We start from the raw sequence: 14,969 nt of genomic DNA, 5'->3' as shown, positions 1-14,969 counted from the left end.
CTGAGTGAATTTGACAGCAATTATGCAGTCTCGTCCATACTGAATCTCGATCCTAACACCATGCCCATGATGTCCCAGGTGCCAAGACGCTCATGTACCATTTCTCTTAAAAAAACGTTGACATGTGAGGCCCCTGTGCCCAAAACAACATGCGCCACCTATCTTCAAGCATAGTTCTCCATCTGGGGCCAATGTTCCCCTCAAAGCAGCTGCTGCCTTGCCTTGTTAAAACAACTGAATACAAATTCAACACACCAAAAGTGCTTAGGTGAAATCCCTGCATTCAGGCAAGGATATCACCTCGGTGGCAGCCCGTCTCAAACAAAACAAGAGGTGTGGGGCAGGGAGGGTTATTGAAACCTTTCAGAGGCGGGCTGGCAGGGCTTGGTTCTGGGCCTCTTGGAAAGGGTAATTAAAATCACATTCTCGGATGCTAAAGCATCCGATGCTACACGCAGCCTAAATCGAAATTTAACTTGGGAAGAAAGGTTTCCATGCTATAATTATTTTAATGCGTGTCAGTAAAGTGTCATGCGGTCATGATCATCTTAGCCTGGCAGACATGTACACTCGTCTGTAGCTGTGTACCTTCATTTTGCACTGCCGTCCCCTGGCCATTCCACCAACAGCTTCACTATTCCCATTCAGCAGAAGACGTACATTCTTTTTATAGTGCAGCTTTGAGAACACCCACTTTTTCACAACTGCTGAAGAACGTGGATTGTCTACAAACAGCAGAAGTTCTTCAGGTAAAAGAGTACGCTTCATTTATTCCCTTCTTTGAACCTCAGCAATTTACACAACGTTCAAGCAGGTTTCAGGCCTCCTGTTTCTGTGCGCGAGTAGCTTTTCCAGTTAAGGTTTTTCTGTAAATTCAGGCACTTATAGAAGTGTTCATCCCGTTACAAATTTAGGACTACAAGAACCAGAATGCAGAGAAAACGTTAACTGGACATTTCTAGCGCAAGGAATGGGGAAACGTGAGAATACTGCGTAATTTCCTTATTCATGTAACGCCTATTGCCTATTTACTACGAGACAGCTTTCAGGACATTCACGATTCTGGGTAGTCAATTTTTTTTTCTTTCCACTGTCATGTTAAAACCTTCAAACCTCCCAGCAAATAAAGTCTCGCTTCACGCCATCAGGCTGGGCTTACAATGCACCAGAGAATACCGAATCCCAGTAAATTTCCCACTGTAAACAATCAGCAGAGGTGTGTGGGTGGAGGCGACTACAGGAGGCAGGCGGGCAACTAGAGTCAAATTTCGTGGGGGGGGGGGGCTGAAAAAGATCTAGGGGGGGGGGGCTAATTCTACCAGCTGTAACCAGAGTGGATGTAAGAAGGGCTAAAAACATAACAAAACCCTCATTTACATTTAAATGGTCTTTTACAGACCTGTGAAGTACTCGGGTGCGGCTGCAATTAAAACGTCGCCAGCCGCGAAGCTGTGTCAGCCCGGGCTGACACACACGACGGGGGGGCTGAAGCCCGGTGAGCCCAATGGGTGTTGCGCGCCTGGTATTCACTACAATACGGCGTACCCCTGCATTTTCCCAAGAGCTGGCGCTAAATATAGCTGTCTAGCGCCAATATAGGCACCCTTGCACAATCGTGCAAAGGTGCCTGCGTTGCAGGGAATGATTGGTTATGTGTAGGAAGTTGTCCCTTCCGGCTCATGAACAATTCATAATGGCTATTATTTACTTCTATGTGTGTTGCATTGTGCAAGTAGCAAAGCGTCATTATTCAGTGATTGTTTATGTGCAGCAAGGGACGGACACCTACCCTGCACATCAACAATCATTCATGTTTTTTTGCTCTTTCTGCAGCACACATAGATAAAGCAACAATGAGGAGAATTAAAAGCATTTCTCCTCGTGTGCCATTCTAACGCCTGCTCTGGTATTGTTTTTGGCACAGCCACAGATTTACACCTCCTTGTAAATCTAGGGCAGCATCAAAAAAGTAATGGGTGTTGTGGTGGAACACCCACAGCAACACCCATTGCACGTCCCTTTCAAGCGAAATGATGCATGTTAAGGGGCCTTATTTACAATTATTATTATTAATTTAATCTTATAAGGCGCACAGCTACCCGGAGGTTTCCCGGCACCATCGGACTAACGTAGCAAGAGAGGAAGGGAGTTATTGGTTAAATAACCACGTTTTGAGCCCTTTGCGAAAATTTGTGTAGATGGTTTCATGCCGAAGTGACGTGGGAAGTGAGTTCCATAGTGAGGAGGCCATATAAGAAAAAGACCGGCCACCTATCCATGACCGTCTGATCCTAGGTTCTGAGAATTTTGGCCTGAGTAGAAAGATTGAAGATGGCGTGTTGGGATGTAGGGATGGAATAAAGCACTCAAATACCGTGGGGCTGTGCCCACCTTAATTTTATGCATATAACACAGGGCCTTGAATTTGATGCAGTTCTCCGCGCAGTAGCCAACCTAACCAATATTTGGGTGCCTTTCAGTGTTTTCTGTTACTACTACCGGACATAACACAACAGTTAACATACGACTAAAACAAGCCCTTTCTACTGGCTTTGCCAATGCTTTATAGATGTATCAAATAACTTCAAAGTCCACCCTCTCACCTGCTGTAAGCACTGCATTTTGTTTACCTTTGGTGCAGCCTTTTTTTGTATTTTGTTGTGGAACTCCTCCACACTTTTTTCATAAATGTGACCATATTTGGATGCAAGGGAACAATTTGCACGAAGAAAGTAGCACTAAATGTTGGAGTGAATTGGGGAAAAAATCCTACTTCAAGAGCGCATTTAGTGAGCGTGACTAGCTGCTGCACCACTGTTCATATTCTGTTGCATTTGGGGTTATTTACTAGAGCAAATAGCATCCTCTGGTCTCTTTGGACACAAGGCTGCATTTTTGTACTAAGATAATAATGCTTAACTTCCTAATTCTGCGTCATCCTGTGTAATTGTGCTGTAATTCCACTGCAGCAGATTACAGGAGTTACGACCACTCCTACAATTTACATGGTTCAATGGATCCTGGTGCCACTGCACCTGTTGCATGAAGGGTAGTACTAGCATCAGCTCATGAAAATGTGAAAATTACTGAATGATTAGCTTCCATTGAGGCAGCAGGTGCAGTGACACCGGGGCCTAGATGCCTGAGGGGCCCACTGAACTTTGATTATTGCGGTATTTCACAGTTCAAACAGCAGTGAACAAGGCCCAGTTTCTTCCTTGCACTAGGGCCCATACCATACTAGCTACACCACCGGTACTGTGCATCAAACTAAATTCCCCTGGCATTGTAGCAACAAAAATAACAATAATGCTAACAATCTGAGATATGTAACTGTTCCCTCGTGATACAAACTGGAACAAATGAGATGGCAAGAGGGAAGGAAGCAGTATACCTGTCTCTCCAGTGCTTCATAAACAATGTGGAAATTGAGCACAATGAGTTACAGAACAAAGCGTTAACATTTAAGGTAAAAAAAGAGACAAATCGATACCCATTTCTACAAATTGAAACCAGGGATTAATCTCAGCTTCCCCACACAATCAAGTTGTGTGATTTTAGGCAAATATTTTATTTCAGAATTTTCTTCATTATCACATATGAAAGTACATTCAAATCCCTGAGCTCAGAATAGGAGGCGTATAAACATATTGGGTTTAATTTAATAGACTATAATGTTGCTCTATCCATAGGAATGTAGTCCACATACACAATGCACATGTCAACTTACTTGCCTCACAGATGGCATTGTTATGAGGGCAGCGCAGGAATAGTTCCAACTTCATATTTAAAACTCTCACTTTTAATATTTACCTCTCAGTGCAGTGAAATAATGTGACCTATTAATTTCAAAGCATCTGCAGGTTACAGAAAAGTGCTTTTTCGAATTTGAAGAGACTTTAATCATATTTTATGCGATGCTTGTTGCATGATTTACTGGCAAACATGTCAGTTCTCATCTCCTAGGAGCGCTAAAATTACCGGAACAGCCGGGCCTGGAGAGGGAGCAGGCTGAGCTTCATCGTTTTAATTATCACCCCCAGTGGAGAGTCAACTGCCCGCTCTCGTAAACAACAACAATGCTCAGCACATGACCTTTAAATAAATTATTGGGAAGCTTTAGGCCACAAGATGAAAAACGTATTTATTGGTCAAACAGATGAGTGCTTGTATTTTGAGCACATACTGAGGCAAGGAGGCGCATCACACCCTCCGACACCAAGGGGCATATTACCAAGAATAAGTGATAATTATCGCTATGCTTGGTTAGCGGCTGTAATTTTATCGCCGTGCTTCGCCTATTTTTATCGCTTAGGAACCTTGCTATTATCAAGGTTTATCTCCCAAGCGATAAAAATCGGCCGAAATGCATGAATATTGCTGAAAAGTCAGCGATATTCATGCATTACCGAGCTAATGCTCTTAGACATGTTATCCACCTACCATTGGATAACATGGCTAAGAACTGCTCTGGGGCAGGCGTTAGTTTTTGGAGATATTCGCGCTTAGCGCGAATATTTCCAAAAGTTGGTAATAGGAGATAGCGATGTTAGCGACTGTTTCCAGTCGCTAACATCGAGGCACGCCCACTTTGCATGTCATTAGCAATAATTATCGCTGACATGCAAAGTGGGCCCCAAGATGATTGCTATCTCCTAGTAGCTGTCGCTAACTGGTGTTAGCGACAGCTAGGTAATTGGGCGATAAAATTATCGCCGCTTTAGCGGGAAAAATTCCCGCTAAAGCGGCGATAAGGCCCTTGGTAATATGCCCCCCAGTTCTTAACTTTAATTTGTAAAAAAATAAGTGCCAGGGCTCTCGTCAGGAGGCCATTGCAGCTTGCACCACACATTGCCCCTCTGATTCTGCCAATGATAGTAACAACACAACTACTAACCAGCACACTCCTACAAGTGTGACAATTAGGACTATTTCAGGCCCCCAAAGCAATATGAATGGCTTGGGTGGCACGTAATAGTAATTTCGAATGAATATAGAATCAATAATTAACTGTTGTTGTGGTCATCTCTAAATTGCCTAGACAGCGCCACCTTGTGGCAGGCAGTCTCAAGCATCAGTGCTGATAATTAAGTGCTGGTGTTGAATAACGGAAACCACTGCCTCAAATTAAGCACTGCAGACACCGACAAATGTGGTATGTATCCTCTGCCCTCTATCTCCAAAACTAATGTAGCAAGTGGCATGTGTGTTTCAGTTTCTTCTTTTGCAACTTTGGGCCCTCTGCAGTCCCACACACTGCATTGGAAGAGGAATGCTAAACTGCTGCTCTCTTTTTCCACGGAAGTCTGCTCTTCCACACAAGGTCGCTGCCTCAGCTGTTCCTTCTGGAGTGCTTTTCCAACACGCATGTGACCATGCTGCTCGCGTTTTAAAAAACAGCAGCTGCAAATGGTCTCTTGTGTGATATGTGCGTGCTTCACAATAGAGATTGCGTGCTCTGGAAGCTAGGGTGCGTGCACTCACGTGCATAGCCTACAGGGAACACTATTAATAACACTGACTCATTCTCACTCTCATTTTGATTCCCTCTCTCTCCCCCTCATTCACTCTAACTCACACTTTCTCACTTACTCATTCTGATTCATATTCACTTCCCTCCCTGTTACTCAAACAGAAATCTACCCATGCACTCAAACTCACTGATTATCCCTCTCCCTCTCACTCACAAAGGCACTTAATCACACACTCTTTGGCCTCTGCAGTTTGCACCTATATAGCATTGCGGGAAGCCTCTTTCTCCAATCACATGCCTGTCAGTTCTAGTAGGTGTTTTTTTTGATAACCAAGTTTATTGATTTTATAAGAAACCAACAAAGAATAGCATACCAGCTGTTCGAACATTTGGTCCTGCAAGGCAAATACAAGGGAACATTACACCAGCATAAAGGAACCGATAGATAAGGCAGAAGTAAAAACAATGTTGCACCCAATCCAAACTTCGAGTATTCATGGAAGCTATTAGTCTTCCACCACCCCAACCCATTTGCCCCACATTCTACGGAATTTCTTCGGGCAGCCTCTTGCCTCATACAGGGGTCGCTCTTGAGCAGCGCATCAGTCCACCTCTCTGCGCCAGCACATCATGGTGAGGGCAGCTGAACTCAGCCAGTTGGCTGCAATGTCTCTTTTGGCCAATTTTGGAAAAGGTGATGGACAGAGTTTCTGAATGATGCAGAATACTCCTACCCAGTCAAGAGATCGGGGCTTGATCCATCACTGGTTTTTAGCTCACTGCACCATCCCAGTTCAGAACCTGGCTACATGTAAATTAGTCTGTTCCTGTCCCAGTGCATGATGGGAACAGGGCAGACCAAACTACCAAGCCAATTCTTCACCAGAAAGGAGACAAGCTACCGGGGACCGGTTTCTGGCATTTCAGCCGTCATCGGCCCGGCTTGCTTGAATCCTGATGGTGCAATGAGCTAGGGACTCACGTCTGAGTATACCCTCCCACACTTAGTGTGGATAAAATCAATTTTGGAAAAGGTGATGGACAGAGTTTCTGAATGATGCAGAATACTCCTACCCAGTCAAGAGATCAGGGCTTGATCCATCACCGTTTTTTAGCTCACTGCACCATCCCAGTTCAGAACCTCGCTACATGCAAATTAGTCTGTTCCTGTCCCAGTGCATGATGGAAACAGGGCAGACCAAACTACCAAGCCAATTCTTCACCAGAAAGGAAACAAGCTACCGGAGACCGGTTTCTGGCATTTCAGCCGCCATCGGCCCGGCTTGCTTGAATCCTGATGGTGCAATGAGCTAGGGACTCACGTCTGAGTATACCCTCCCACACTTAGTGTGGATAAAATCAATTTTGGAAAAGGTGATGGACAGAGTTTCTGAATGATGCAGAATACTCCTACCCAGTCAAGAGATCAGGGCTTGATCCATCACCGTTTTTTAGCTCACTGCACCATCCCAGTTCAGAACCTGGCTACATGCAAATTAGTCTGTTCCTGTCCCAGTGCATGATGGGAACAGGGCAGACCAAACTACCAAGCCAATTCTTCACCAGAAAGGAGACAAGCTACCGGGGACCGGTTTCTCGCATTTCAGCCGTCATCGGCCCGGCTTGCTTGAATCCTGATGGTGCAATGAGCTAGGGACTCACGTCTGAGTATACCCTCCCACACTTAGTGTGGATAAAATCAATTTTGGAAAAGGTGATGGACAGAGTTTCTGAATGATGCAGAATACTCCTACCCAGTCAAGAGATCAGGGCTTGATCCATCACCATTTTTTAGCTCACTGCACCATCCCAGTTCAGAACCTGGCTACATGCAAATTAGTCTGTTCCTGTCCCAGTGCATGATGGGAACAGGGCAGACCAAACTACCAAGCCAATTCTTCACCAGAAAGGAGACAAGCTACCGGGGACCGGTTTCTGGCATTTCAGCCGTCATCGGCCCGGCTTGTTTGAATCCTGATGGTGCAATGAGCTAGGGACTCAAGTCTGAGTATACCCTCCCACACTTAGTGTGGATAAAATCAATTTTGGAAAAGGTGATGGACAGAGTTTCTGAATGATGCAGAATACTCCTACCCAGTCAAGAGATCAGGGCTTGATCCATCACCGTTTTTTAGCTCACTGCACCATCCCAGTTCAGAACCTGGCTACATGCAAATTAGTCTGTTCCCGTCCCAGTGTATGATGGGAACAGGGCAGACCAAACTACCAAGCCAATTCTTCACCAGAAAGGAGACAAGCTACCGGGGACCGGTTTCTGGCATTTCAGCCGTCATCGGCCCGGCTTGCTTGAATCCTGATGGTGCAATGAGCTAGGGACTCACGTCTGAGTATACCCTCCCACACTTAGTGTGGATAAAATCAATTTTGGAAAAGGTGATGGACAGAGTTTCTGAATGATGCAGAATACTCCTACCCAGTCAAGAGATCAGGGCTTGATCCATCACCATTTTTTAGCTCACTGCACCATCCCAGTTCAGAACCTGGCTACATGCAAATTAGTCTGTTCCTGTCCCAGTGCATGATGGGAACAGGGCAGACCAAACTACCAAGCCAATTCTTCACCAGAAAGGAGACAAGCTACCGGGGACCGGTTTCTGGCATTTCAGCCGTCATCGGCCCGGCTTGTTTGAATCCTGATGGTGCAATGAGCTAGGGACTCACGTCTGAGTATACCCTCCCACACTTAGTGTGGATAAAATCAATTTTGGAAAAGGTGAAAGGACAGAGTTTCTGAATGATGCAGAATACTCCTACCCAGTCAAGAGATCAGGGCTTGATCCATCACCGTTTGTTAGCTCACTGCACCATCCCAGTTCAGAACCTGGCTACATGCAAATTAGTCTGTACCTGTCCCAGTGCATGATGGGAACAGGGCAGACCAAACTACCAAGCCAATTCTTCACCAGAAAGGAGACAAGCTACCGGGGACCGGTTTCTGGCATTTCAGCCGTCATCGGCCCGGCTTGCTTGAATCCTGATGGTGCAATGAGCTAGGAACTCACGTCTGAGTATACCCTCCCACACTTAGTGTGGATAAAATCAATTTTGGAAAAGGTGAAAGGACAGAGTTTCTGAATGATGCAGAATACTCCTACCCAGTCAAGAAATCAGGGCTTGATCCATCACCGTTTTTTAGCTCACTGCATCATCCCAGTTCAGAACCTGGCTACATGCAAATTAGTCTGTTCCTGTCCCAGTGCATGATGGGAACAGGGCAGACCAAACTACCAAGCCAATTCTTCACCAGAAAGGAGACAAGCTACCGGGGACCGGTTTCTGGCATTTCAGCCGTCATCGGCCTGGCTTGCTTGAATCCTGAATGTGCAATGAGCTAGGGACTCACGTCTGAGTATACCCTCCCACACTTAGTGTGGATAAAATCAATTTTGGAAAAGGTGATGGACAGAGTTTCTGAATGATGCAGAATACTCCTACCCAGTCAAGAGATCAGGGCTTGATCCATCACCGTTTTTTAGCTCACTGCACCATCCCAGTTAAGAACCTGGCTACATGCAAATTAGTCTGTTCCTGTCCCAGTGCATGATGGGAACAGGGCAGACCAAACTACCAGGCCAATTCTTCACCAGAAAGGAGACTAGCTACCGGGGACCGGGTTCTGGCATTTCAGCCGTCATCGGCCCGGCTTGCTTGAATCCTGATGGTGCAATGAGCTAGGGACTCACGTCTGAGTATACCCTCCCACACTTAGTGTGGATAAAATCAATTTTGGAAAAGGTGATGGACAGAGTTTCTGAATGATGCAGAATACTCTCAGGGCTTGATCCATCACCATTTTTTAGCTCACTGCACCATCCCAGTTCAGAACCTGGCTACATGCAAATTAGTCTGTTCCTGTCCCAGTGCATGATAGGGAACAGGGCAGACCAAACTACCAAGCCAATTCTTCACCAGAAAGGAGACAAGCTACCGGGGACCGGTTTCTGGCATTTCAGCCGTCATCGGCCCGGCTTGTTTGAATCCTGATGGTGCAATGAGCTAGGGACTCACGTCTGAGTATACCCTCCCACACTTAGTGTGGATGAAATCAATTTTGGAAACGGTGATGGACAGAGTTTCTGAATGATGCAGAATACTCCTACCCAGTCAAGAGATCAGGGCTTGATCCAGCACCGTTTTTTAGCTCACTGCACCATCCCAGTTCAGAACCTGGCTACATGCAAATTAGTCTGTTCCTGTCCCAGTGCATGATGGGAACAGGGCAGACCAAACTACCAAGCCAATTCTTCACCAGAAAGGAGACAAGCTACCGGGGACCGGTTTCTGGCATTTCAGCCGTCATCGGCCCGGTCTGCTTGAATCCTGATGGTGCAATGAGCTAGGAACTCACGTCTGAGTATACCCTCCCACACTTAGTGTGGATAAAATCAATTTTGGAAAAGGTGAAAGGACAGAGTTTCTGAATGATGCAGAATACTCCTACCCAGTCAAGAGATCAGGGCTTGATCCATCACCGTTTTTTAGCTCACTGCATCATCCCAGTTCAGAACCTGGCTACATGCAAATTAGTCTGTTCCTGTCCCAGTGCATGGTGGGAACAGGGCAGACCAAACTACCAAGCCAATTCTTCACCAGAAAGGAGACAAGCTACCGGGGACCGGTTTCTGGCATTTCAGCCGTCATCGGCCTGGCTTGCTTGAATCCTGAATGTGCAATGAGCTAGGGACTCACGTCTGAGTATACCCTCCCACACTTAGTGTGGATAAAATCAATTTTGGAAAAGGTGATGGACAGAGTTTCTGAATGATGCAGAATATTCCTACCCAGTCAAGAGATCAGGGCTTGATCCATCACCGTTTTTTAGCTCACTGCACCATCCCAGTTAAGAACCTGGCTACATGCAAATTAGTCTGTCCCTGTCCCAGTGCATGATGGGAACAGGGCAGACCAAACTACCAGGCCAATTCTTCAACAGAAAGGAGACAAGCTACCGGGGACCGGTTTCTGGCATTTCAGCCGTCATCGGCCCGGCTTGCTTGAATCCTGATGGTGCAATGAGCTAGGGACTCACGTCTGAGTATACCCTCCCACACTTAGTGTGGAAAAAATCAATTTTGGAAAAGGTGATGGACAGAGTTTCTGAATGATGCAGAATACTCCTACCCAGTCAAGAGATCAGGGCTTGATCCATCACCGTTTTTTAGCTCACTGCACCATCCCAGTTCAGAACCTGGCTACATGCAAATTAGTCTGTTCCTGTCCCAGTGCATGATGGGAACAGGACAGACCAAACTACCAAGCCAATTCTTCACCAGAAAGGAGACAAGCTACCGGGGACCGGTTTCTGGCATTTCAGCCGTCATCGGCCCGGCTTGCTTGAATCCTGATGGTGCAATGAGCTAGGGACTCACGTCGGAGTATACCCTCCCACACTTAGTGTGGATAAAATCAATTTTGGAAAAGGTGATGGACAGAGTTTCTGAATGATGCAGAATACTCCTACCCAGTCAAGAGATCAGGGCTTGATCCATCACCGTTGTTTAGCTCACTGCACCATCCCAGTTCAGAACCTGGCTACATGCAAATTAGTCTATTCCTGTCCCAGTGCATGATGGGAACAGGGCAGACCAAACTACCAAACCAATTCTTCACCAGAAAAGAGACAAGCTACCGGGGACCGGTTTCTGGCATTTCAGCCGTCATCGGCCCGGCTTGCTTGAATCCTGATGGTGCAATGAGCTAGGGACTCACGTCTGAGTATACCCTCCCACACTTATTGTGGATAAAATCAATTTTGGAAAAGGTGATGGACAGAGTTTCTGAATGATGCAGAATACTCCTACCCAGTCAAGAGATCAGGGCTTGATCCATCACCGTTTTTTAGCTCACTGCACCATCCCAGTTCAGAACCTGGCTACATGCAAATTAGTCTGTTCCTGTCCCAGTGCATGATGGGAACAGGGCAGACCAAACTACCAAGCCAATTCTTCACCAGAAAAGAGACAAGCTACCGGGGACCGGTTTCTGGCATTTCAGCCGTCATCGGCCCGGCTTGCTTGAATCCTGATGGTGCAATGAGCTAGGGACTCACGTCTGAGTATACCCTCCCACACTTAGTGTGGATAAAATCAATTTTGGAAAAGGTGATGGACAGAGTTTTGGAATGATGCAGAATACTCCTACCCAGTCAAGAGATCAGGGCTTGATCCATCACCGTTTTTTAGCTCACTGCACCATCCCAGTTCAGAACCTGGCTACATGCAAATTAGTCTGTTCTTGTCCCAGTGCATGATGGGAACAGGGCAGACCAAACTACCAAGCAAATTCTTCACCAGAAAGGAGACAAGCTACCGGGGACCGGTTTCTGGCATTTGAGCCGTCATCGGCCCGGCTTGCTTGAATCCTGATGGTGCAATGAGCTAGGGACTCACGTCTGAGTATACCCTCCCACACTTAGTGTGGATAAAATCAATTTTGGAAACGGTGATGGACAGAGTTTCTGAATGATGCAGAATACTGCAGCCCAGTCAAGAGATCAGGGCTTGATCCATCACCGTTTTTTAGCTCACTGCACCATCCCAGTTCAGAACCTGGCTACATGCAAATTAGTCTGTTCCTGTCCCAGTGCATGATGGGAACAGGGCAGACCAAACTACCAAGCCAATTCTTCACCAGAAAGGAGACAAGCTACCGGGGACCGGTTTCTGGCATTTCAGCCGTCATCGGCCCGGCTTGCTTGAATCCTGATGGTGCAATGAGCTAGGGACTCACGTCTGAGTATACCCTCCCACACTTAGTGTGGATAAAATCAATTTTGGAAAAGGTGATGGACAGAGTTTCTGAATGATGCAGAATACTCCTACCCAGTCAAGAGATCAGGGCTTGATCCATCACCGTTGTTTAGCTCACTGCACCATCCCAGTTCAGAACCTGGCTACATGCAAATTAGTCTGTTCCTGTCCCAGTGCATGATGGGAACAGGGCAGACCAAACTACCAAACCAATTCTTCACCAGAAAAGAGACAAGCTACCGGGGACCGGTTTCTGGCATTTCAGCCGTCATCGGCCCGGCTTGCTTGAATCCTGATGGTGCAATGAGCTAGGGACTCACGTCTGAGTATACCCTCCCACACTTATTGTGGATAAAATCAATTTTGGAAAAGGTGATGGACAGAGTTTCTGAATGATGCAGAATACTCCTACCCAGTCAAGAGATCAGGGCTTGATCCATCACCGTTTTTTAGCTCACTGCACCATCCCAGTTCAGAACCTGGCTACATGCAAATTAGTCTGTTCCTGTCCCAGTGCATGGTGGGAACAGGGCAGACCAAACTACCAAGCCAATTCTTCACCAGAAAAGATACAAGCTACCGGGGACCGGTTTCTGGCATTTCAGCCGTCATCGGCCCGGCTTGCTTGAATCCTGATGGTGCAATGAGCTAGGGACTCACGTCTGAGTATACCCTCCCACACTTAGTGTGGATAAAATCAATTTTGGAAAAGGTGATGGACAGAGTTTTGGAATGATGCAGAATACTCCTACCCAGTCAAGAGATCAGGGCTTGATCCATCACCGTTTTTTAGCTCACTGCACCATCCCAGTTCAGAACCTGGCTACATGCAAATTAGTCTGTTCCTGTCCCAGTGCATGATGGGAACAGGGCAGACCAAACTACCAAGCAAATTCTTCACCAGAAAGGAGACAAGCTACCGGGGACCGGTTTCTGGCATTTGAGCCGTCATCGGCCCGGCTTGCTTGAATCCTGATGGTGCAATGAGCTAGGGACTCACGTCTGAGTATACCCTCCCACACTTAGTGTGGATAAAATCAATTTTGGAAACGGTGATGGACAGAGTTTCTGAATGATGCAGAATACTGCAGCCCAGTCAAGAGATCAGGGCTTGATCCATCACCGTTTTTTAGCTCACTGCACCATCCCAGTTCAGAACCTGGCTACATGCAAATTAGTCTGTTCCTGTCCCAGTGCATGATGGGAACAGGGCAGACCAAACTACCAAGCCAATTCTTCACCAGAAAGGAGACAAGCTACCGGGGACCGGTTTCTGGCATTTCAGCCGTCATCGGCCCGGCTTGCTTGAATCCTGATGGTGCAATGAGCTAGGGACTCACGTCTGAGTATACCCTCCCACACTTAGTGTGGATAAAATCAATTTTGGAAAAGGTGATGGACAGAGTTTCTGAATGATGCAGAATACTCCTACCCAGTCAAGAGATCAGGGCTTGATCCATCACCGTTGTTTAGCTCACTGCACCATCCCAGTTCAGAACCTGGCTACATGCAAATTAGTCTGTTCCTGTCCCAGTGCATGATGGGAACAGGGCAGACCAAACTACCAAACCAATTCTTCACCAGAAAAGAGACAAGCTACCGGGGACCGGTTTCTGGCATTTCAGCCGTCATCGGCCCGGCTTGCTTGAATCCTGATGGTGCAATGAGCTAGGGACTCACGTCTGAGTATACCCTCCCACACTTATTGTGGATAAAATCAATTTTGGAAAAGGTGATGGACAGAGTTTCTGAATGATGCAGAATACTCCTACCCAGTCAAGAGATCAGGGCTTGATCCATCACCGTTTTTTAGCTCACTGCACCATCCCAGTTCAGAACCTGGCTACATGCAAATTAGTCTGTTCCTGTCCCAGTGCATGGTGGGAACAGGGCAGACCAAACTACCAAGCCAATTCTTCACCAGAAAAGATACAAGCTACCGGGGACCGGTTTCTGGCATTTCAGCCGTCATCGGCCCGGCTTGCTTGAATCCTGATGGTGCAATGAGCTAGGGACTCACGTCTGAGTATACCCTCCCACACTTAGTGTGGATAAAATCAATTTTGGAAAAGGTGATGGACAGAGTTTTGGAATGATGCAGAATACTCCTACCCAGTCAAGAGATCAGGGCTTGATCCATCACCGTTTTTTAGCTCACTGCACCATCCCAGTTCAGAACCTGGCTACATGCAAATTAGTCTGTTCCTGTCCCAGTGCATGATGGGAACAGGGCAGACCAAACTACCAAGCAAATTCTTCACCAGAAAGGAGACAAGCTACCGGGGACCGGTTTCTGGCATTTGAGCCGTCATCGGCCCGGCTTGCTTGAATCCTGATGGTGCAATGAGCTAGGGACTCACGTCTGAGTATACCCTCCCACACTTAGTGTGGATAAAATCAATTTTGGAAACGGTGATGGACAGAGTTTCTGAATGATGCAGAATACTGCAGCCCAGTCAAGAGATCAGGGCTTGATCCATCACCGTTTTTTAGCTCACTGCACCATCCCAGTTCAGAACCTGGCTACATGCAAATTAGTCTGTTCCTGTCCCAGTGCATGATGGGAACAGGGCAGACCAAACTACCAAGCCAATTCTTCACCAGAAAGGAGACAAGCTACCGGGGACCGGTTTCTGGCATTTCAGCCGTCATCGGCCCGGCTTGTTTGAATCCTGATGGTGCAATGAGCTAGGGACTCACGTCTGAGTATACCCTCCCACACTTAG

Source organism: Lissotriton vulgaris, chromosome 11 (assembly GCF_964263255.1).
Source record: "Lissotriton vulgaris chromosome 11, aLisVul1.2, whole genome shotgun sequence".
Lineage (NCBI taxonomy): Eukaryota > Metazoa > Chordata > Amphibia > Caudata > Salamandridae > Lissotriton > Lissotriton vulgaris.
The sequence above is the reverse complement of the archived record's forward strand: the minus strand, read 5'-3'. Positions refer to the sequence as shown.